General features: G+C 33.6%; 1 protein-coding gene and 1 long non-coding RNA gene across 3 annotated transcripts in view; one reads left to right on the top strand and one right to left on the bottom strand.

The window, feature by feature from the left end:
• The window catches only part of LOC127874644 (sushi, von Willebrand factor type A, EGF and pentraxin domain-containing protein 1-like), a 496,927-nt gene that overhangs the window by 258,646 nt on the left and 212,000 nt on the right, over positions 1–26,281 (top strand). The window lies entirely within an intron of this gene.
• Positions 1,214–25,354, bottom strand: LOC127874662 (uncharacterized). The gene is made up of 3 exons (XR_008047040.1): positions 25,196–25,354; positions 2,333–2,527; positions 1,214–1,930 (listed from the first exon to the last, which is right to left on the bottom strand). It is a non-coding gene; the product is annotated as an uncharacterized LOC127874662 (long non-coding RNA).

Below are 26,281 nucleotides of genomic sequence, written 5' to 3'. Positions count from 1 at the left end.
GTCCTGACGCATACCTACATGAAATGATATAATACAATCATGATTAGTCATTGTCCTCTTTAGCTTAGCTTATTCTCTTTAAGACAGTGCATGCTAGGTATGTATATAATTGTTCTATTTTCATTTTTAAAGTGACCATCAAATGCTGTATATATCCACTCGGACATGAAAAAAGGGACAAAAACTCCTCCGTTTTAACTTTACAATATAATATTTTTAAACATAAAACTTGCTAGTACCTTATACATGGATATATATTTATCTCATATCTTTTAAAATTTGTCGCATTTTTTTTAACAAGAAAGCGCGCAAAACATAATGTACTGTTACAAAATATTGTCTAAAAGATCATTTAGAAAAACACACAAATACTTTCATGCATTATATAAATGTCATATAAAATTTTTGTAGCAATGGTCTTTTATGCATGTAGATTTTGTATAACTCTCAAGTTACGAGTACATTACGTAAATAACAAAGAATGAGGCTCTACTGCGCTAATACCTTTAATTGACTGGCACACATATTACAATTACCTTATAGAGCAAAACATTGTGCACAACAATGTAAGAGTTTCTTATTTTACTCTTTTTAAATATACACTTTTATGTTATTTAAAGCACGTTTCATAATAAAAGGTAAATATAAGAAAAAGGTGGTTTATACTAATACATTTTTTAACCATATTCAACGAGGAGTTAATATTTACTATTCTATCGGCGATAGTATGTTTTGTAGTCAATCGTGTAACAACTTATTTTAGTAAATGGCCAAACTTTAAAATATCCCCCCCCCCAAAAAAAAATCTTACAACAATATGTTGCATAACGTAAATGTTGAAAAGCAATTAAACAACGATAGTCGCTGGAAGTAGTTTTTCTTGATAATGTTGGTGTCATACACGACGTAAATGTATGAAGGAATTTAAACGGTTTCCTTGCTTCACATTTGTGCATGCCTGATTAGGACTTTTGTAAAACGTTTTTATAACTTTAACAGAAAAACGGTACATGTTAAATACTATAGTATTAAACTATCGACCAACTTGCCTATATTCAAGTAATACTTCTGCATAGTATCTTGAACTGTGTTTCCAGCATTGTTTCCAACCTGTTTGGCGGCAAACGGCAACGCGACCCCAGATTGTCCTTGCTTGGAGGAGATAGTGGAAGTAAGAGACTGAAGGGTACTAAAAAAAGAAAATATTATTTGTTTATTAATACGCTTGAAAAACTGCACTAATCAAAAAGACTTTTAAGTATACAGCATATGATGATGTGATTTAGATTCAAGTATACGGTAGATTGATTTTGTTAAGTTTTTAACTTTTCTCAATCCTAACCTGACATGGTTAATGCGTTTATTTTGTGAAAAGAAGAATTAATTTCAAAGCAATTAAATGTCTCCGAATCCCAGCCATTCACAGTAAAAATGGTAGATTTTGGCTCTGAAATATCTCTTATACTCTTATTTAAAACAGTAAAATAAAAAACTTCTCTTTGAAACTCTTAATTATACACTGTGTATGTACACATGCAGCAACATGTATAACTAGACCGTTCGTTTTTACATGTAGTACACACATAGGAAATTGCAATGACAAGTCAACCGATGACCTTTGATATAGGTGCTTTTAACACAATGACCTCACCAGTATATCAAAACCACTGCATTATAATAATAATAAATATCGAAGCCATTGCTTCTTATATATTTCAGAAGTTTTACAGAAGGAATGAATAGCGTTCCATATAACCGGTAACTAAAAGATAAATTTAGAAACTAGAAGAGGATAAATAGTAGCTAGTGGCGCAAAAAAGACAAATAACTGTTACAACCTTTGATGTCGTGCGTCCGTCACAACACACAATACTACCACTAAGACAACCATAACAGCAATCGGCAGCAATTTCCACAGCGTCTTGACCACCTGAAAATGCTTTCAATTATAATAACTAGTAAATAGGATACAACTCCCTGGAGCAGACGATTCTATTTTATCAATTGTATATCAAGGTTTACATATAAATATATTCCTAGAATTTCCTACTATTTTGTACCGGCGTTTGTGTGCTTAGTATTTTTGCGGAAAAGATATTCATTTTCATGTGCTCTGCAATCTTACTGAACAGTTAACAAATCTGAAAATGTTATAATCAATGATTTCACTAACATATTGAACTGCTGATTGTCTTTTTACTCTAGTCGTTGTATTATATTTTTATTTTACACGAAGCCCACACTGTTCAAAATCATATTTCCAATTTTACTTACCGCTTGTACTCGATATTACTCCTCGCTTAATGAGAAATGTGATTATAATAATACTCACTGATTTCTTGCATCCATTTTTGTGCTGCGTATAATTATTGCTGTTGTCTGCATCCACCACATCCGTGTTTGGAATGTCGTCGATTTGGTGGTATACCACTCCACCTTTAAAACGTTTTAGTTTTTTATTATCTCCCAAAAGTTTAACGTTCTCCATAGAGAACTCTTCGGGCTTTACATCGGCCGCCGCCATTTCCTGAAGTTTGAATTACCACCTTCTATGTTAAAATAGTTATTTTAGACATTTGTCTCATATTGATAAACACAGTCATTTTGCATTCTACCTTCTATGTTTGAACAAAATGAAGTTCTTAAATCTTTATATGGGTGTCTTTTATTTATCAATTCCATTGACATTACTATTCAGAATGTTTATATCAAAATTTGCATTATCAGTTTAAGGTATGTACACGCGTTTGTATACATGTATAGTCTACTTGTATCAAATGTATAAGAATGTATAATAGTCAATGATTTCATCTAGTTTTGATCCACTCAAAAACCAATGCCTACTGTTTGATGCATTTATCCTGAAACAGGTGTTTCCATCAATTTCTCTAAATCTATAAGATAATGACATGTATGTACCACATAATTTTATAGAAATCAATTAGTCGTACAATATGAACTTTTGAAACTTTCAAGACATCGTGACTACTTTCGTAGTTATCGTCAAAAACGATTCTGATAGGGTATTTTCCCTTGTAAATTTCAGCAGTTTTGGACCAGAAAAAATGAAAATTTCTAATTTTGTCTTTGATTGTTGATCGATTGTTATAAACATTTCAGGATGTCTTTGTTAAATTTAATGTATTTTTATATATATATATTATATCTAAAAACTGGGAAACAATAAACGGATCAAGAAATTTCAAAAGTGCATAGTTGACCAACTTATGGTCATAAGCTATTCACACTTGAATGCTATCTTGCTTTGGCTCGTTTCCCTATTGTTATCGGGTACATATGTTATACGCCTTTAAGTACATGTTTAATATGTCAACTCTTTAAAGCGGCAACCCATATTTTTTGAAAATATTCTTCACGAAATTAGCATACACAAGCTGACATTTAATCTCAAAATGAATGTAGTTTTAACAAATCAAATCATGCTTGAATAACTGCACATGCAAAATAAAATATACATTTGCTCAAATATCAACAATATTGTTATAGGTAGAAATGAACTAATTTAATTTTCTTAGTGACTTAAATATATTTACATCCAATAACAGTTAGATTTTAATGGTTATCTAGAAATACATTGTGATCTCATTTATATTATTAAATACACGTATACGATAAATTTAGCGACGTTTCATGTACAGTAATTGTAAACAAAGATTTTATCATTCTTTTGATCATGATGCAAACATAGTTTTAAAAAAAATTGTGTCGCGTTAAACACAATTATAATTATTGGGAAGCGACAATATAAACATAAAAGTACTTCCATTTCATGTACTTATCTGTATATGTCCCAATCTATATTTGCCACTATGGCTATATATAGGCAGGATTGTACGAATTTCTAGTAACGGTAAAAACAACAGGTATATACAGTGCGAGATAAAAAAAAACATGTTTATTTATTCGGGCGCTTTCAAGTTGAGGGGTGTAACCGTTTACCTGTCATTGAAATTTTACATGTAAAGCGCATACATCTCCTTTATCTTTGGATTAGTTCGTTTGATCGTTTACATAAACACGTTTTGTTTTTTGCACAAACTGTAAGACAAATGTTTATGAAGAAACATTGCATAATATTGGCTCTCCTAGGACAATACAGATCACACTACAGTACTGCATCAATATCTGTAATGTTTCCTACAAATCAATATTTAAAATATATTATCTTAACGCCCGCAACTTTTAAAATTTCTAATATGATATGATTATCATACCTTTTACCAATTTGGCAAAGAAAACTGATATAATATTATAAATAAGTCTCCCAAAAGTTAGCGCTGCTCGTTTATGTGTGTTTTCATGAAAACATGCTAAATAAAGTACTCCAACAAAAAATGATTTTTACATAGTCAACAAGGTTCAATAACTCAGTAAGTGCATATGTATTATATATGCACTTATTTTGTTATTGCACCAGGAGACCATAGTCAACTTCAATAATTCAGTAACTATATATTCACTATATATGCATTTACTGACTTATTGCGGCAAGGTGAATATTTAAACATCATTTTTGTTGGAGCACTGTTCACACATAATTTTCATGGAAAGAAGGATGATTTTCGACACAACAGAACACCAGAGCGTCGGTATTCCGTGTGTAAATGATGAACCGAAACAGAAAGTAGAAATTGCACTAAATGATACAGGTAAATTAAAAATCACTGTACTTTTGACCCTTGTCAATACAAACTTAGTATTTAATTTTATTGTAAAGGTAAAAAAACAATTCGACTTGGTATGACAACCCTCAGACAAAAATATGATCACATTTTATTTGCCTTATATTGATCTAGAAAAATGTGTCACATATTTTTTATAAAATTTGAATCAAACATTTTTACAGCTACTTTCTGCAAGTATATGGGATTTACCCTCATCTGTGCAGAAAAAACGGTTTTAAATTAATTTTCGGACATTATTTTTCAAATCTGTGACAAGCATTTCTAGAAAAAGGTTTTCTAAGCAGAATGCAATTATAATATTGCATAAAGTTACTCATACTAACCGATGCAGGTTGTTCAAAACAGACACATCCGCTAAGAAATTGGAAAGTTTAAAACTTTAAACACATCTAATTCCTTTTGTACTGTCTTAATCGGTTAAAAGAGTAACTTCTCAATGCGTTTTCTTGTATCTTTATTTTTCCAGTGAAAACAGTGACGACGCAGCGTCCGGTGAAATGGCTATGTGAAAACGTTGAAAACGATGAAAACGATTGACTGAAATAAACAAAACAATCTTTCAGTCCTAGAAATACTCAATAATGCAATACATGAACCACGTACATGTTCAAGTATATTGGATATGTGACAATGTAATTAATAAATGAAAAAACAATATTTGTTTGGTTTTAATTTCAATCTGTTGCTGCTTACTAAATAATCACTAAGTTCCTTGAATAAGTTGCCTTTTGTATAAGGGAGGCATATACCGCAAGCATTGTCACATTTCCAAACATCGATTATCTATCTTGATTAAAGTCAACCATATATATTAATCTTTCAATAAATCCAATGTGGTGACTATTCACTAGAATGGTTTCAAAGAGACGACTCTAGAAAGTGACACATGTGACTCTTTGTATTAAAGAAAGCATTAAATATACAATGTAAAGAAATCATTATATGTAGCAAATGATAAAACAAGAGCTTTGAACATTTTCTTACCAATGTAAAATTATACATATTTGCATATAAAACAGCTTTAAAATGCGTTTTAAATCAACAATTCCAACTACCGTTTATTAGCACTTATTTATACCTAAATTCACATGTTTTCCCTAAGAACAATTTGCCACTGAACAAAGGGAGATAAGCCAATATCTTTCATTAATGAATTTCTACTATTAAACGTAAAAACAGTAATTTAGCTACTTAAATTTGTAAAGAATTCTATGTATATGTTTATCAAATTTGTATTATACCATCTGTTCGCAATGACATGCGTCTATTAAATGAAATGGACTAAACGATCATTGTTCGTGCCCGTGTAGGCCATGCCGGTTTACCGAGGTTTCGTCACACTGAATTTACTGTAGAAAACGGGTAGAGGGTTCGTCACAATGGTAATATATAGGTGTGAATAATACCGGGAAACTTGAGCACCTTTGATTGACACCTTTCTTCTATGTTAAAAGAGAGAGATGTTAAAACAGCATGTTTTTTTCTTTTCTGTTTATGAATTAAATACATTTAAATAAATTGAAGTACTTAAAATGTTAGTATACACATGCAATTAAATTACATAACGCAATGTTGATTATGATTATTACACAATACATTAACATACAACTCCACTCAATAAACTGTAAGTCTAAGGATGTTAATTATCTCCAAGTCAAGCTCTAGAAGTTGAACCTAAGGCAATATTATATTGAAATCACTATCATTATCACTTTCAAAGTATTTGTAATAATAAAATCAATAACATACATTTCCCAAATTTACCCAACAGAACGCAATATTTCCCAATTTAATGGGACCCGGCCCCATTCCCAAAATGGTGAAAAAACACTGTATACTTACCTTTACACAACACATACATTTATTTTCATGCAATATTAAATGAAAAAAAATAATGCATATAAAACATAAAGATATAATTAACATACAACTCTACTCAATAAACGGTATTGTGACCGCTAAATGACGCAGTGAACATGTCGCCGAACTGCTTCACATTGGCATTGCACTTCGCAGTCTTGCTACGGATGCAGCATGTCCAGTAGATCCTTGTACCATCGCTACGCTGAAATATTACGATAAATTATTAATATTTTTATTAATTTTGTATTATTATTATTTATTATTATTATTATTTATTATTATTATTTTGAATTCTAATTATTTTGATATCTTATTATTTGAATTCTTATTATTTGAATTCTTATTAATAATTAATATTAACATCGTTATTATTTATAATTTATGTACCCTAGCAGTGTATGTATATCCATCACTGCTTATCAGCTTGTTGCCGCCTCGCTTACTTCCCCACTTATTACTTCATAAGTAACGGGTCTGTCCTCTGGTATCACATCATCCAGAGGCCGCTCCAGTATTGATTGATCCAGTGGCACGATCGGTGCTTCAATGTTCCGGCCAGTTATATTAAATAACCGATCTTCTATTTCGTCTCTTCTTGTGTCCCCCGAGATTTCTGACATGTATGAACTATCTTGACTCTCAGATATCTCAGGTACCGTGAGTTCCGACTCCTCTGTTATGTCGGCGGTTTTCATTGGTACCTCCGGTGGGACTTCTTCTGTGAGTTCCGACTCCTCTGCTGTGTCGGCTGTTTCCATTGGTACCTCCGGTTTGACTTCTGCTGGTCGGCTGCATTCGCGACATTTCCAATCTACTACAGCACCCTTCATCATTTTGCGATACTGTCTTAGACTAATTCCTGTGTCACAAGACAGATGTTGCCATTTTCTCATTGATCACACGCTATTGCGCGATCATCGTCATTAACGTTCCGTTCGCAGTGTATGCGTGGATATTCTGAAGCTATGATTGTATTTGTGGTTGCAATGGAACAACTCCCTTATTATATACTCTTGTTTAACAGACGCTATTTACTCTATATGTATAAATACACACAGTTTGTATAATCTACGCTGCCATTTTAAGCCAACTTTATTGCCAATTAAAGGTGTGTGCCGCTAATTGATTGTTTGCAATGCACTAATTAATATGTTTGCACTATCAAGTAATAATTCATTTAAATATCTTATAATCGTATATTGGTAGTCGATAGGGTGTGGACGTGTTTTCATTTGCTCCACAAGTATGTGTTTTATTCATATATTACGCGACCAGAAAAGGTTGATATTATGGTAGAAAAAAGGATAATATGCAAAGTGTTATGCAAGTGACTTAGTGTTACATTTTCACGGATAAAATCCACAGTAAAGACCAAAAAGTTACTTTTTAAAGCATCTTTATTAAAATCATAGACATTAAGTATATCCTGTTACATGTGAATATATTTTTTCTAAATATAAAATTACACTGACAACATTTTACAGTTTTAGCTGGTACTACTACTACTAAAATAAATACGATTCATTTATGACAAACCGTACGCTGTTTAACCTAAGTCAAACATAAATCATTTAAATTATATATACAATTAAAACCATCATATAAACGGGCAGTACCCGGCTCAAAATAACCACCCGAATATATGTTGTATTCGTCTTTATTATTATACGAATTCCATGTCACTGAAACATATATAAACATGGTATCAGACACTATATTATTATATGCAAAGTAACAAATATATAAAACATATCATGTGTGGCCTTTAACAAGTTACAATGAAATATATATAAAAGATCTGGTAACATGATAAATGGTACATATACAGCATAAACATACAATTACATGAGATCTCAACTCTTTCTCGTTCTCACTTACCATTTGTGGAATGTGTACGGAACTCTCTCTCAATCTTATACAATTCTCTGCGGGTGTTGTGCTACTGCTGCAAATAAGATTATACATGTGAAGAGTATGGGAAACTGTGAATTATAGGAATCGTTAGCACGTTTAGGATGGCAATGCTGCTTTTCTGAATTTAACCTAATTACTTATCAAATATGAGTTATATCAACTCACAACATAAATACAACTCAATGCAAATACAAGAAAGAGTAAATGCAAACAGGTAGAAATAGAACTAACCTTATATTGAAGTAATGGCAACTCTGTACTATAAATGTACATCTTAAAAGTAGATGTGTACAGCTCTGTGTTCAAGTTAGAAGTGCCCAGAAGACAAAGGAAAGGGCGGGAAAATAACTGGTCAAGCCTGACTGAACAATTATATAAACTGGACATGTGTAACTCACATGCTTGACTGACTTTAACTCTAAGACTGGCCACAGGAGCACAGCTTAATAAGTAACCCAGGTAAACACAATGCGTTATATGGAAATAATAACATTTAAAACAGAACACATGAACAGAATCCGTGAAATGAATATTTCAACCCTGTTACAGACTTCCCTGGCCCGAAAAATGATGTCCTCATCATAACAAACCAAGAAGAAAACAAAATTGTCATGTCACAGTAAAAACAGAATCGTCCGTCAACAAATAACCTTTCTATACAAAATAGATACAATACCTATCTATCTCACTATACTGTTTATAATAACAGCATTGTACAAGCAAGAACAACATACTTTATCGAAACTACATCCACTAGTTATACTACTGAATAACTGATACATACTTACCTTACATAAATGTATAAATATGATTCTGACTCTTTTCCTCCTGCTCTTCAGAACTGTGTCCTCACATTAAAATAATACATTAAAAAAATCAATTGATACTATATGCAATATCAGCAATTCACATTGTTAATAAGAAAGTTACAAAAATAACATCACGTCACTCGCATGAAAACTCACTGAAATTTATTTCAGAGATAACTCTTTCTGATAATTATTAATCAGAATAATACTGCCCGAACTTTGCAAAAAAAAAAAAACAACATCTGATATAAAATACACACAAAATACATACACAATATTGTTTAAAATATGTTAAAACAAATTTTTAATGAAAATTTCACTGAAAAATACTAGAAACCATACGTCCAGCTGTCTTACTGTCTAATTGATTTAAAACACCTGAGACAATCAATTTATTTAATGCCTCAAACCTGGCATCTTGTGGTCTTGGTACCACACAAGCATTCATCTGGTAATCCTTATACCGATCTGGAGGTCGTCTCTCTCTGACAGATTGTCTTGGTTTTGGTGTTGGAGCTCTAGTATCCGATGTAGATGTCTCTGTCCTTATCGGTTGTGCTTCATCCATTTCTATAGGGACTTCAATTTCTTCTTGATTATTATTATCTTGATCTTGTATAGGGTATTCAGTAATGTCTGGTTCTTCAGTAATGTCAGCTTCTTGCGACAAATCTACTTGATGAGGTACGTTTTCAGGCATCTCTTCTTCGTTGTTCTCTTCTTCATTCCCTGCTGTAGATTCAGGAACATCTTCAACAACGTCATCTACTCTATCCTCTGCTTGTATTAATTCTTCCCTATCTTCGTTTCGTTGTTCTCCGGGAACTTCACTAGAAATATCATCTCTGTCTTCTATCCTCGATTCTTCTGTAGACATATCTATGTTTTCCGTCCTTGATTCTTCTCTAGACATATCTATGTCGTCAGCTAGGATATGGGCGTCCCCACCTCTTGAAAAATATACAAGATCTCCTGCATCAGACTCATCCTCATCATCGTCTTCCATCTTTTCTACTTCTTTGGATGCATCCATGGTCTTCTTGTCTGATAATTCTTCTACTTCTTCTTCTGCTACGTCTACAGGTATGCTGTTACCTGAAGTAGTCTCCTGATTATCCCGGAACTCTTCTGCTTCATCCTGATTAATCAACAGGCGCAGATGATTCCTGTGCAGAGTTTTCTCCTTACCTGATTCTGACCTGACACGATAGACTGGTATATGGTCATTTACTTGTTCTAGGACAGTAAAAACTTCCTCTTCAAACTTATCTACCAGTTTGTGTTTTCCTTCAGTATGGGATAGGATTTTTACAAGAACCTTATCCCCTACTTGAACTCTTGCTGCTCGAGCTTTCATGTCATAATACTTCTTTTGCTTACCTTTGGCATTTTCTACATACTGTTCAACTATGTCTCTTGTCCTCTTCATTCTCATCTTTAAATGTTCAATGTAATCTTTGGTTTCTTTGGTCTTGAATTCTGATGTTACTTGTTCAAACTTGGTGTCCATGGGTAATTTTGCTTTACGTCCGAACATTAATTCGAAAGGTGATACTCTTGTCGATTCGTGTGGAGTACAATTGTAGCAAAATACCAGATGCTTAATGTAATCAGTCCAATGTTTCTTCTGATCATTCTCTAATGTTCCAAGCATGCCTAGTAATGTTCTATTAAATCTTTCTGGAGTTCCGTTTCCTTGAGGATGGTAAATAGAAGTATGAGTTTTCTTTGTATTGGTTAATTTGCAGAGCTCTTTGATTATCTGTGATTCGAAATTGGCTCCTTGGTCAGAGTGTAAAGTTGTTGGAATACCATACTGAACAACAAAATTGTTATAAAAGGCTTCGGCGGTTGTTTTCGCTGTCTGGTTCTTTGTCGGAATGGCCATGGCAAATTTGGTATAATGATCCGTTATCACTAGGATGTTACTATGTCCTTTAGATGGTTCAACTGACAGAAAGTCAAAGCACACTAATTCTAATGGATAAGTTGTATTCACATTAATCATTGGTGCCCTTGTATTCACTGTTGTCTTTCTCCTTAAACATCGATTACATCCTGTGACATGTTTCTCCACATCTGTTGTAATTCCTGGCCAAAAATAGCGTTCTCTCAGTAATCTTAGTGTCCTATCTCTTCCAGGGTGACCACAGTCGTCATGAAATCCTTCTAGTATTTCTCTCTTATAGCAGTTTGGTATAACGAGTTGTTCAATAATCTCTTCATTCTCATGTAAATTCCTGTACAGAATGCCTCTCTTTATGATAAAGTTTTCAAAGTTCTTTTTCATTATGATATCTCCAGGTAGAGTATTAAATTGGGGTAGGGTCTTGTCTATAGTTGCTATTCTCCACTTTTCAATTAATTGATCTTGTCTCTGTGCTTTCCTAATTTCTCTTAATTCAAGCTGTGCTATAGGTTGCATTGGTGTTTCTGTAGCTTCTATGATGTTGAGTTACAATGCTGGTAGTGTGTCAATGAGTGCTGGTGTTATGTACTTGCAAATTGTTTTCACTGTGCTGTTGTCTATTTTGATGTTTTCATGTTGTTGTTGGTCTATGATTTTGTGGTGAGGATATCTGCTGAGTGCATCTGCATCTGTGTTGTTTCTGCCTGCCCTGTATATGATGTCAAAGTTGTAATTGCCCAAATCTGATGCCCATCTTTGCCCTGTTGCGTCTAATTTCGCTGTAGTGAGAATGTAAGTGAGTGGATTGTTATCTGTGAGTAATGTAAAGTGAGTGTTGGTTAAGTAATCTGAAAACTTTTCGGTGACTGCCCATTTTAATGCCAAAAATTCTAATTTGAAAGCTGCGTAGTTTGATTCTGATTTACTGAGTGACCTGCTTGCATATGCTATGACGTGTTTGGTGTTGTCGTGATGTTGTTGATATAGCACAGCTCCTAAACCCTTACCTGATGCATCCGTGTGTACTTCAAACGGTAAGTTGAAATCTGGATATGCCAGAACTGGAGGTGTAGACAGAAATTCTTTCAGATTAGTAAATATATCTTCTTCAGTGTCTGTCCATTTCCATTCCTTCAGTGGTTTCTTCTGTCCCTTCTTTGCTTTGGTTGGTGGTAACAGATCATTCAACGGTCTCGTAATTTTGCTAAAGTCTTGAATAAATCTTCTGTAATATCCAGCAAATGACAAAAAACTTCTCAATTCTTCTGGTGTGCTTGGTGATGGCCAGTTTCTGATCTTGTCTATCTTACTTGGGTCAGTTTCAATTCCTTTACTACTCACAATGTGTCCTAGGAAAGCTATCTTTTCTCTGAAGAATTCACATTTTTCAGGAGCTAGTTTCAAACCAAATTCCCTTAATCTGTCAAAAATGGTGTTTATGTTATGTAGGTGTTCCTCAAAAGTTTAACTAAAGATGATAAGGTCGTCCAAATAAATAACGCAGATCTTCATATTCAAATCTCCTAACATTTCCTCTGAATTTCTTTGAAATGTTGCTGGGGCATTTGTCAATCCGAATGGCATTTTTCGGAAGTGGTAAAACCCTAGTGCTCCTACTGTAAAGGCTGTTCTTTCCTTATGCTCCTCCTCAATTTCAATTTGATGATAACCTGATTTCATATCCAACGTAGAAAAATACATCGCCCCCTGTAAACAATCAAAAACGTCTTCTATTCTGGGAAGGGCATAGGAGTCTTTAATAGTCTTGGCATTAAGATTTCTAAAGTCTATACACATTCTGAGTGTTCCATTCTTCTTCCTAACAAGAACTACTGGTGATGCCCATGGAGATTTGGATGGTGTTATTATACCGCATGAAAGTAACTGTTCCAGATGTGCTCTAACCTCGTCAACCATGTTAGGTGGTATCCTGCGATGTCTCATTTTAAATGGCGTTTCGTCATGTAGATTTATTCTATGTTTGGTTTTCGTACACGTTCCTATATCTGTGTCAGAAGTTGAAAATAAATCCTTGTGTTTTTGAAGAAGTGTTTTTAATTGTTCTCTTTGTTCAGGTGTTAAAATGTTGTCTTTGTCGATGTCCAAGCTTTCTATCAATGCCTCTTGTCTTCTCTTCAAATCTTCCTCTTCCTTCAGGTGTCTCCTTGTTGTATCATCTTCAATGTCAACTGGCTGTAGCTCTGCAATGATGGCTCTGGGTGCTATTGTAACTGTATTATAGGTGACGTTAGATAACTCCACTACATACTCATTCTTCTTAAAGTCATAATTCACGAGAGCTGGTCCGATGTCAATGAAGTCAGGAAGTGATGAATCTCCTATCTCTGATATCAATGCATTACATTCACTGTATGGTAGTTTTCTATAAGCTGTCACTGGTATATGTTTGGTTTGATTTGGTCCTATGGTAATCTTCTGTTCATTAGCACATCTCAGTATAGCCAGACAATTCTTGTTTCTTCTAAGTGCTTTCTCTCTTATTACTAAACATCTAAAGCTTAAAAACCATGGAGTATGTAAATTAGCCTTCTGTAAAAATTGTTCACCAAAATTATCTTTGCAGTCTTGTAGTAATGTTTTCAATATGTTTGTTCCTAGAATTATTGGAGTTCTTGCAGAGTATTTCGTATCTGGTGATATCAAAAAGAGACATTGCTTTGATGTTGCTTTCTCCAATCCATTTTCAATACTAATGGTAGCTTCTATACATCCTAAGTATGGGAGTTGTTGACCATCAGCGCATTCTATGTTGATCATTTCTGTCAGTGGCTCTAATTCAGTATCAGCTAAGTGTTCTTTATAGAATGTTTCAGATATAATACTTACGCATGATCCAGTGTCCAAAAGAGCTGTGGTTGTATTGTTGTTAATATTCAGGTTGACTTCATTCACATCTCCAACTAGTTGAGGGTCTTTCTTAGTCTCTGGTGTGCTCCTCTCCGACCCGGCGACTGGAGCACAAACTAGTTTGGGCACTCCCTAGCAATGTGTCCACGTTGATTGCAGTGGTAACAGGTGGGCATAAACGTGGTTGATGACAGTGGCCTTGATGGTTCCCTTCTTGTTGTTCCTCTGAAACCCCTCTGATCTGGCCGGAAATGTCTATCATAACCGTGTTGTCCACGCCGAGCACCTCTGCTGATAAATGGTGTGTACTGGTTCTCTGACTGACCTGTTACTTTCTCTCTTTCTAATCTATCGATTCTTTCATTCAACCTTTTGAGTTGTGACAGGACTTCAGTCAATTCTGGTGCTGTTGTATTTACCGCAGGGTTGGCTGGCTTTGTTGTCTCTCTTTTCTCCTCTCTATCTTCAGACTCCATCTTTCTTAGATAGATTTTAAAGGCGTCATAATCATGTTCTGTTTCAAACTTGTAAGCTGCCTGCTGCCTGAGTTCCTTCTTCAATCCTTGGTATAAGACCCCTTTAATTATATTGTCATCCTTCTTAATACCCCCCAAAGAAACTGCCTTGTCGTACAAGTCTTCAAGCTTAGAAGAAAATGATGCAATGGACTCTGCAGGTTGCTGGGAACAATTGTAAAACTTTCTTAGAATAGTTTCCTTCGTTTCAACATTTCCATATGTACTCTCCAGCTTCCACATAACTTCATTCACTGTAACCTTTGTTCCTAGTCGTCTTAATATGTCAGCCACATCTTCTTTGGCAGCCTTTCTTATTCCAAATAATATTTGCTCTTCTCTGAATATCCTATCAGCCATCAAAGACTGAACTTCAAACTTGAAACTCTCCCAACTGGCTTCTCCTTTTCCACTAACCCCTCCAAAGGTTGATATCCTGGGGTAGCTACTACTATTGAAGGTTCTGTCATCCCCATATCTTCTTTCCTCAAAGGTTCTTCTGTCTTCAAAGTGTCTTCTGTCTTCAAAGTGTCTTCTGTCCTCAACATATCTTAAAGTATCAGCTGACCTATACCTATCTTCAGCCTTTTCCCGACATCTATATGTGGACATAAATTTGATTAAGTCTTCTGTATTTTCAATTTCAGGCTTAACATCAAGCTTCTTAAATGCTTCAAGCAATTTCCTATCTTCCTCTGTAATATCCTGACCTCCTTCTTCTTGAACAGTCTCCATAATCTTCCCTTCACTTGATGCCATGTTCATTTAACTTCAAATTCAACTTTCAATTATCAGTGATTTAATGCAACCTATCAATTAATCAATTAATTAATTCTGTCAAATAATCAATTCATGTCAACTTCAAAGTCAATAGTTTCCGAAGAAATAATGATAACCCTTCCAAGTATATTGTGTTTCAAAGAAACACTAATCTCTTCCAACATACATAGTATAATATAGCTTAGACCAAATAAAGTTCAAAGTCAGTTAAATGCTACCCAAAATTCAAAGTTGCTGCCAATAAAACAACAAACAAACACCTCACTGATGTCAGTATTGCATCAACTCAACCTTAAGTTCAACCAAATAAATCCTCAAAGACTAATTAAGTTGCAATTCAAAGTGAACTTCTATAAAATCAATTCAAAGTATAAGTACAAACAAATGAATCCACTTTAAATCAAATTCAATAAGTGGAAACACCAGTTAAATCACTTTTGCACTGTCTGAAAGTCAATCAATAATCACCAAGTATAATGAATAATAAATAAATCACTTGTGCGCAAACGGATCCTGGACTAAGAATATTATCACAAAGTATAAAAAAAAAATAAAGTTAAGATACAAGTAAATTAATTGACCCACAATGAACCAATCAATCAAGTATCACAACTAAAACAAAACATCAAATTCAAACTTCAAAGTATGAACAGTGATGCACTTTCACACAATTTCAGCAACGTTCAAACTAATTCGGTCACAAAAGCACAAACCCAAAATTGAATGAACTGAAAAATAGACTCCAAAGTACAAGAACAAGCTAACACACTATTGCGTCAACTTAAGTCACAACTAAACATGCACAACTTCAATCACCTATATCAAACAGAACTTCAACACACTATGTGTAAATGGAATGCAATGTACATGAAAATAATTAATTATCCAAAATGTCCAAGAATAATTCCAAATAAGATATGAAATGAAATTAACTAAGTATTTCCATCCGTAAACTGCAAGGAAGAACCTAACAATCAAAGTCCAACTTAGAATAATACAATATAAATAAAACCAAATATTTCAAATCAAACCTAAGTATCAATAATAAATGAAAATATTTCACACAAAAAATAAAGAAGTTTAAATAAGTGTTCAAAATAATTTCAAATTAAATTCAAATGAATAAATTGCACCAAGTATTTTAATTCAAATCACTCAACCTACACTGTGTTATAAGTATTAACTTCAGAAATATTAAACGCCAAAATAAAAATGCAATGCCCTGAGACAAATCAAATTAACTAAAATAACAACCAAAGAAGCCGACCACAAATGTGTAAACAGATTTACCTGATATCAGCTCACACGGGAGACATCTGTCCAAAACAGACCTTACCTATATGTACATGTACTACTACACTGTGTTGAGAATTACTACTCTACTACAACCTCCATATAAGGTAAAATAGTAGTCACATGGTCTGTCAGTGAGAAAAAAAAAATTCAGTCATGTGTCAACCAATGAAAACCAAGGAAGCGATGATATCCAAACTCAGTATGCAAATTAGGGAATTCTATATCCAATCAAAACCAAATCATGTATAATCAAGGTGAACAAGTGTAACCTGATGTACTGTTAGCAATGCATAAACTCAGGAATGCAGCAAATCAAAACAAACACTCACACAGTAATAAAATGGAATACAATGGACTAAATAGAATTAAGGCCAAAATGTAAAAGGGCTGGATAAAGGTATGGACACTGGGAAAGGGATTATATGAGAATTTATAGAATAAAGAGGTTAAAGGGATAGCAATGAGTTGGTTACAAAATTAATGAATTTATAATCACTTTATGAATAAATTCAAAATAGCAGCATTTCAATGTTTTTAGTAACTGTTGATAAAGGATGAAGAATAGATCTTATAAAGATGTAACCGTCACCAAGTAATTAGAGCAATCAATTATATTATTAAAACAAATAATATATTCTCTCTCTCACTCACATACATATACTCACGGTTACGAAGAAAGGTGAAGAATACACATATGATGAATATAGGCCACAAATGATTAAAAGTCTGAATATGATACACGATAACTATTTAAAGCTGTCCACTTCACAATTGTCCACACGGTAGGTACACGATATTGCACTATAAATCCTCGGAAATGTTCTAAATACACGGTTAAACGACTCCCACTTCCGCTACATCCTCAACGACCCGTCCAATAAGACTCTTCCTACGTACGCTCAGTCCTCAACGACCCTTCCACGACTTCTCCGCTTTCCACGGGCCGCCTTCCTCCTCTCGGGTCCGCAAAACACGTTGGGCGCCAAATATAAACGGGCAGTACCCGGCTCAAAATAACCACCCGAATATATGTTGTATTCGTCTTTATTATTATACGAATTCCATGTCACTGAAACATATATAAACATGGTATCAGACACTATATTATTATATGCAAAGTAACAAATATATAAAACATATCATGTGTGGCCTTTAACAAGTTACAATGAAATATATATAAAAGATCTGGTAACATGATAAATGGTACATATACAGCATAAACATACAATTACATGAGATCTCAACTCTTTCTCGTTCTCACTTACCATTTGTGGAATGTGTACGGAACTCTCTCTCAATCTTATACAATTCTCTGCGGGTGTTGTGCTACTGCTGCAAATAAGATTATACATGTGAAGAGTATGGGAAACTGTGAATTATAGGAATCGTTAGCACGTTTAGGATGGCAATGCTGCTTTTCTGAATTTAACCTAATTACTTATCAAATATGAGTTATATCAACTCACAACATAAATACAACTCAATGCAAATACAAGAAAGAGTAAATGCAAACAGGTAGAAATAGAACTAACCTTATATTGAAGTAATGGCAACTCTGTACTATAAATGTACATCTTAAAAGTAGATGTGTACAGCTCTGTGTTCAAGTTAGAAGTGCCCAGAAGACAAAGGAAAGGGCGGGAAAATAACTGGTCAAGCCTGACTGAACAATTATATAAACTGGACATGTGTAACTCACATGCTTGACTGACTTTAACTCTAAGACTGGCCACAGGAGCACAGCTTAATAAGTAACCCAGGTAAACACAATGCGTTATATGGAAATAATAACATTTAAAACAGAACACATGAACAGAATCCGTGAAATAAATATTTCAACCCTGTTACAATCATTTGTTACAAAACTCAACTCAATAACACTAAAAAATAACATAAAGAAGCATATATCCCAATTAATGAATATATTTATTAACAACATCATATACAATTGCAATATCATTTTATTCTATACAATATATCAGTGTGACGAAACCTCCACTGTCCTCCTTCATAAAATCAGTGTGACGAAACTGCATTGTGACGAAACCTCCATCACCCGCCATGCCTTAGCAAAACAATCACACAATATACTATTTTACCATGCGAATCAGATGCTCACAGCCTTTATAATGTTAGCGAATCGATTAACGGATACATAACGCACTCTATGGGTACTTACAGAATTTGATTAGCTCCTTTAAGACAGCAACAGAACGGTAAAAAACATTGATTATATTTCTAGAAAAATGTTGATTTTTTCCAATGTTATTGGTACTCTATTTGTTGTTGACGAATTCCCCAATTGGAACTTTTACGTCGGTTACGACAGAATGACACATATAAATGTGATTAATCAAAATGAACAAGTGCAACAAACGCATGCTCAACAACAGTAGTGCGTTCAGTTACAGCGAACGTTCGCCAATGATCGTTCGTTTCCGATTCGGTCTTATTGAACGATAAGTTCGGCGCGAACGTTTCAAGATGGCGGCTCCCAGAAAATTGATTGCGATTTTGATGGAGGAAATCGCGAATAACAACATTGTATCAGAGGAAAGGTCGTCGGAAGACTAAATAACTGACAATTTCATAATACAAAACTATAAATACCCGTATTCTTTTTTAGATTAAGACTTAAATAAAAGATATTTCAAAAATAATAAAACCTATAATAGTTTTATTATAATTATAAGTGGTGTGGATGCGAGTGTTATTTTTCATTAGCGATCGAAATTTAGTGTAAGAGGTGCATTGAATCAGTTATAAAATAAAGCCCTAAAATAGCGCAATACATTACAATCTTCAAATGTAGTTGTAATTTTCTTTTACATTGAATGAATTTTCGTTTCGTTTACATTTAATGAAAATATTAATAAATTTTAGCATTCAAATGGAAAAAAAACACATGCATATTTTGCGAATTGAACTGTCTTTGAATGTACATGTATATTGAAAACTCTTTTGTAGTGATAATGAGCGATACAATTCTGGCATTTTATTATACCATAAATCTATACATTTATTTTACCCAAGCATTTTATATCCATATTATGATCAAACGCGATTGCTTGCTTTCACGATGATGTTTCGAACACTGCAGTAACGCACGATATTTAAACGTTATATTTGCAAGTACCCGTTATACGTTAATTGTGTAGCAGTAAATTTCCACCATATTTTTAATGTATTGTTATTATTAAACACTTTATTGTTATGTTTAAACAGAGACGTAGGTCTCTGGTTTAAACTGGCTAATATATATATATATATACTTTATAGTTCCTGTTGATCCATTTCGGACAAATGTACGTCTATTCTTAAAATATGTTCAAATATTTTATTATAGCAACTGTAAAGTTTTTGGCTTGACATGCCAATAGATGGCATGGAGGTATCATAAATCGTTTTTAATGATCAGACACATGCGGTCTATGACCCCATACAGAGATATACAAGTATAGGTCCCTGGGTTTATGACACCCTGTTCTCTTAGTAATTGTCTGGACAGTATCCGATCATATCGAGATAATCGGTTTGTGATTAACAAAGGGGCAATTAAACACTGGGTGGTTAAAAATGCTGAAATAAAGAGTGTCAACATTGGTGTGAACAATTAAATAAAACATTTACATGTATCAAGAGGATGTAGTTAATCTGTAACAAGGTAAGTTTTTACAGACATATAGGTTCAAATCAGTTTCTTTATGTTGATTACATAAAATCAATCAAATTGTTGTTTGTTTTCGTCCTTATTTGTGTTCGTTCATTGGATTCTATTTAATCTGAAAGAATTTCAATTTCTGAGTATTTTGTTGTTCTTAAAAAGGGTCGCGAATATGAATGAAACCTTATCACGATGCGGTTTATCAAACGCAAACAATAGCAGAATGGCCGCAGTGTTGACGGCCAATATTTGATCACGCGCAAACTTGACGTCATTATCGGAATCCCCAAAACCTCCTATACACTTTGTTTAAAATTCAATTCATTCTATGTACTACAAAAAATTGAAAAAAATATCGAAGTTACACTGAACAACAACGACAACTTATATGTACGCCATCTTGGTTTCGCTAGCGAACTACCTCCCGAGAGGGTTCGCTTTGGTTCGCGAACGTTCGCTGCGAACCGAGCGTTCAATAGCGAACGTTCGCGACGGTTCGCGAACTATAGCGAACGTTCGCTGTAACTGAACGCACTACAGGTATTTACGAATGTCGTACCAGAACAGCGCGCTGAAATGAACACTTCGACTATAAACCCCCCTCCTGGTTTCCCACCTGGATACGCCCCGCTCATGATCAGACAACAAATTCCGCTCACTGATAATGTCGGACCAAATAACTATAACAGTAAATCTGGATTTCAGCAAAATAACACATATATCCACGCTATGGACTCTCCGTTAGCCAGCACTAATTACAGTCCAGGATTATCAGTTGTGTCAAATGTAGAAAACACGGGTTTTGCGCAATTGTTAAATTTGCAGAGTGTCCAAGTGAGCGATGGGTCATTAAATAGAGCGGACCAGACAGACAAAGTTGTGAACTCCGAATATTTACACGGGAGTTATTTTGGAACGATGCCTTCCCTGTTAAATGATACATGTGCACTATTATTACCCAATACTACCCCTGCGTCCGGTAGCATTAACACCCATTCGCCGGTCGTTAGTGAGCAAAATCAGTGTAATATTTCTGAAAACAATGCGCCTTTAAATGATCAGACATATGCCAAGGTGGTGACAGGTAGTGGCTCGCATGTATCCCGTACAAGAAACCGTACATTACATAAGTTAAGTGATGAATACACATGTTCTCTTGGGGTACGTCAGGGGGATTGCCTATCTCCCTTTTTATTTTCGATGTTTATCAATGATTTAGAAGACATGTTTATTCATAACAATGCAGATAGTATAGATGTTAATATGTTTAAGATATTTATGTTACTGTATGCCGACGACATTGTCATTTTTGCAAATTCGGCTGAATCATTACAGCGTAGTATTGATATATTATATGATTATTGTTTAACATGGAAACTGAAGGTAAATGTTGCTAAAACAAAAGTTATGATATTTAAAAAAGGCGGTTCTATCCCAAATGACATTGCTTTTTATTATAATGGCGAACCAATTGAAATAGTTAACAAATTCTGTTATTTAGGTGTGGTTTTTACTACAAGGGGTTCGCTTAGTACCGCACAAAGTACTTTGGCCGGACAGGCACAAAAAGCCATTTTTACTATGAATAAATACTTGTATAAATTTACTTATATACCGCCAAAACACAAGATGGAACTTTTCGATAAGCTTGTATCGCCAATTTTTAATTATTGTTGTGAAATATGTTGTTTTGCGAATGACTTATCAATTGAGACAGTACATATGAGATTTTGCAAAAAAAACTGCTTGGTGTGAAGAAAACTACTCAGAACGATTTTATATATGGAGAATTAGGCAGAGTATCTTTTAAAACTATACATATGTATAAGGCTATTAAATATTGGTTACGAATTCTTCAAACGAAAGAAAATAAGTATATTCTTCTCGTGTATAATTTATTAAAGAATGATTTAGAATTGTATCCCAATAAAACAAATTGGTGCTCCTTATTGAAGAACTTATTATGTTTGCTTGGTTTTGTTGATGCCTGGACTTTTCAAGGTGTAGGTAATAATGACATGTTTCTATATATTGTTAAGCAGAGATTAAATGACCAATTTATACAGAACTGGTACGCCAGATTAACTCAGTCTAGTAGAGCTTTATTCTACAACACAATTTCATCTTTTAGATTTCAACCATATCTCGAATGTTTTAATATAAGCAAGTTTTGTCAATCGTTTTCTCGTTTTCGAGTCTCATCGCATAGATTGCATATTGAGGCTGGTATATTGACCAGACCTTTGAGTACCTCAATAAGTGATAGAAAATGTGCAAGATGCAATACAATTGAGGATGAATATCATTTTGTTATGGAATGTGTAATGTATACTGACATAAGGAAAAAATATATTGGCAGAAAATATTGGTTTAGACCTAGCATGGCTAAATTTGTAGATCTTATAAAGTCAGAAAATGAGAATATACTTAGAAACTTAGGAACCTATATTCATAAAGCATTTATTATTAGAAATGAGGTAATGTATAGAAATTGACATGGTAAAATTGTTGCAAAATGTGTTTCGTGTGATACTGTAAATACATGCTTTCTATGTGTTTGTTTGTACTTGAATTGTATATATTTCATGTTTTCAATGTTTTTCTGCTGAAACTGTTAATATGTCTGATGTACTATGTATGTTCCTTGGTATATTACAGAAACCATACGCAAACTATGTTTACATGATTGTTGGTTACTGTTACATACATTTTGTCATACGGATAATAAATATGATATGAGGCCTTTATGCCGTTTTAATTGTTTTAATTGTTAAGTATACCAGACTATGATAGCGTGCTATTTAGAACTGTAATGTATTGAAGTGAAATACGATTACATTATAACATTTACATGCATTTTTCTATTACGATTAATAGATAAGACATGATATCCTTTGTATTATTAGTAGTTCACGATCGTACAATTAATGTATTATAATGTGTCATTTTAAGTTTAGTTTCCACAATATTTGTCTTACATGTTTCTTTCGATAAGACAAATATATGAAAAGTGGATATAAATTGTTAAGTACAGATGTTAGTGATAGCAGTTGCATATGATATCAGTCTTACATTTTCGTTTCGGTAAGACATATATATCTATGGCACTCTTCATGTTAATTCCATAGATGTTAAAATACCATCTGTGATAGATATATAACTCATACATGTTTAATAATTAAACTATATTATAATTTTTTGTATTCAAAGGTTTCTTTGCGATTGGTTATTTTACTTGTTTTTCGTAATATTAAAATTGAACTAAATTTATAAACATATCCGAAGAGGCCGATGTAGAGAAACCATTTAATGCAGGATAAAGTGGTGTAATATGGCATACTTATGTAAATGTGTATGTTATGTCGTTGTTTGTTAAATCGATGCATATGTTTAGAATACAGCCCGAAAATGCTTCCTTTAAACAACATACTACCATGCTTATATGATGATATTTGATAGTACGAAACAAATTAGGATAAATGTATGCTACATTTTAAAAGCCAATTTCTATGTTTCTACATTGTTATTAGAATATCATCCAGTAATCGGATTGAAGAAACCTCTAAGATAAAAACATATTGTATTATATCTTAAAATAGATTGGTTAAATGCTTAGAAAACGTTCCAGAATTATCTTGCATGTATGCTTTTTGAAATATTGTTTTCAAAGCGATCTTCTCCAAATGTTGGAAACATACAACTACAACTTTTGTTAAAATTTTGTATTCTAGTCTACACTGTTCGTCAACACTTGTATTGTATATATGTCCTCGTGGGCTTAAATGCCTTATTGGATTGAAATAAACTGTCTGTCTGTCTTTGTTAACAGGGTACCAAATTTCTACTGGTGCCGCTTTCAATCAGATTCAAAGAAATATTCGCGGGATGCAAACGCCACTTGTACCTTCGTACCTATTACAGGCGCACCAGGTAATTTTGGCGCTTACACCTTTAGAATGTACTATACAAGTATATTACTGTTTGCAAATGATAGAAAGATCCTCAAAAATATATAACTTTTGTATGTGTACTATGCATCACAAAAAAGTTACGGAATTTGATAAATTTTAGAGCTTGAAAAACGTGCTAGCCAGTATAGACACCTTAATAGCAACTTCAGCGAGGGAAGTTTTAAACTTGGTACTGTTAACTTGATAAAAGTTGTGGGGGGGAGGCCTATAAAAAGTGAATTTTGATTTGAATTTTGTGCTATGCACAAACACATAAACGTTACTCTCTTGACGCTCTCATATTCATTTATGATATTCATATTAATTATTAATATAAATTGACTAGTACGTTTAGTATATATATATATATATATATATATATATATATATATATATATATATATATATTAATCACAGGTGGAAGCAAAGACCTATAAAATACATTTTATAGGTCTTTGGTGGAAGTAACGTACCCTGGATAGTATATGGGCCCAGAAACCCAATATATTCCAATAAATAAATATAATCGTGTTTGATGAGAGTAAAATTGGCACAGAGCCATGAAAAAAATCCCCATCGTCTGATATTGGAATCATAACAAGGTCATTAACTAGAATTTATCATAGACCTGTCTTCGCGGGCCGCAAAAATGTCAAAAAAGCTTTAATCCCAAGCATTACTTTATACTCTTACGGGCAATTGAACAACCTTTCAAAAAACTACTTCAAAGAAATCTGTCCAGCCGTTTACTCACAGTCGACGAATAACCAAGCAATATTTCGAGCCCGTTTGTCCATGAGAATAAATCTAGAACAGACTTTCATACAATATTTTTGAGTTTTTGAGTAATCAATAGCTCGCCTCATATTCTTTTAAAACAAAGAGGCATGCCACATAATGCATGCATATGCATCCACTTACATCTAAAAACTAAATCCAATACAATCAGAATGAGTAAATATTTTTCATTTATTTTACATTTGTCAAAGCGTCGTTGTTGTTATTGATTGGATGATTCTGTGCCTGGCTCTGTCAGTGTAATTCACTGTCTGTACGTCTATATCTCCAGCTTATCTCCAATTATTTATCATAAATTCACTACATTCACTTAATTCACTTCCGGAACAAGACAAAATTATTACGCTCAATGCGTAAGTAATAAGTCCCACAAAAATAGTTCGCATTAACTACCACTAAGCCGGGTTCCAGAGCACGTGATTCTAGCACCTGAAATAGATGGCGACTTTAGTTACTTCTTTATCTACAGAAAAATAGCTCTGTGCTGAGTTAGAATAATAAAAATCCACAATGTTCAGCTGCATAGTGGGATGCATTTTTATTTTCTGATCAAGGGCATTATTCCGACATTAAGTTTTCTGGTGATCAACCAAGGGTATTGTAACCTTGAAAATGTCAATTGTGGATGGCATACACTTCAATGAGATATTTAGTAAGACTGTTACAACCTTTCATGTGTTTGATTAATGGAATTTCCCGATAAAAGCACAAAATTGCAATATATCAATGGTTTCAGTAAACACTTATATCTTTAAGGCACACTGAGAACACTCAATAAACCTTAAAGTATTTCCCTTAGACACTTGAGACGTGAATAAATCAGTCCTCACAGACCATACAAAATTTACAAGAACATATAAATCATGGAACAAATAAACAAAGGATACAAAATTTACAGAAAAGTATTTTAAGAGGAAATTAATACCGATATTGATGTTAAAATTGTCAACTTCAATATAAATTAGTGTTCCCTTGTAAAGTATCATTGTCATGGTAGATGAGATAAACATTAAATCATCCAGTACTAAAGAGCTTATGGAGGACTGAATGCTGACATTACTTCATTTATAAAGTCGAACAATTTACAACGCTAAAACGCAATAAGAAAAGGTAAGGTTTACTTTCAAATCAATTAAAACAAATGATGTATTGATGGATATAAAAAGTTTACTGAAAAGTATCAATATTTAATGGTTAAAATACCCATTT

The sequence above is a fragment of the Dreissena polymorpha genome, chromosome 3 (genome assembly GCF_020536995.1).
Source record: "Dreissena polymorpha isolate Duluth1 chromosome 3, UMN_Dpol_1.0, whole genome shotgun sequence".
Lineage (NCBI taxonomy): Eukaryota > Metazoa > Mollusca > Bivalvia > Myida > Dreissenidae > Dreissena > Dreissena polymorpha.
The sequence above is the reverse complement of the archived record's forward strand: the minus strand, read 5'-3'. Positions and strand labels throughout refer to the sequence as shown.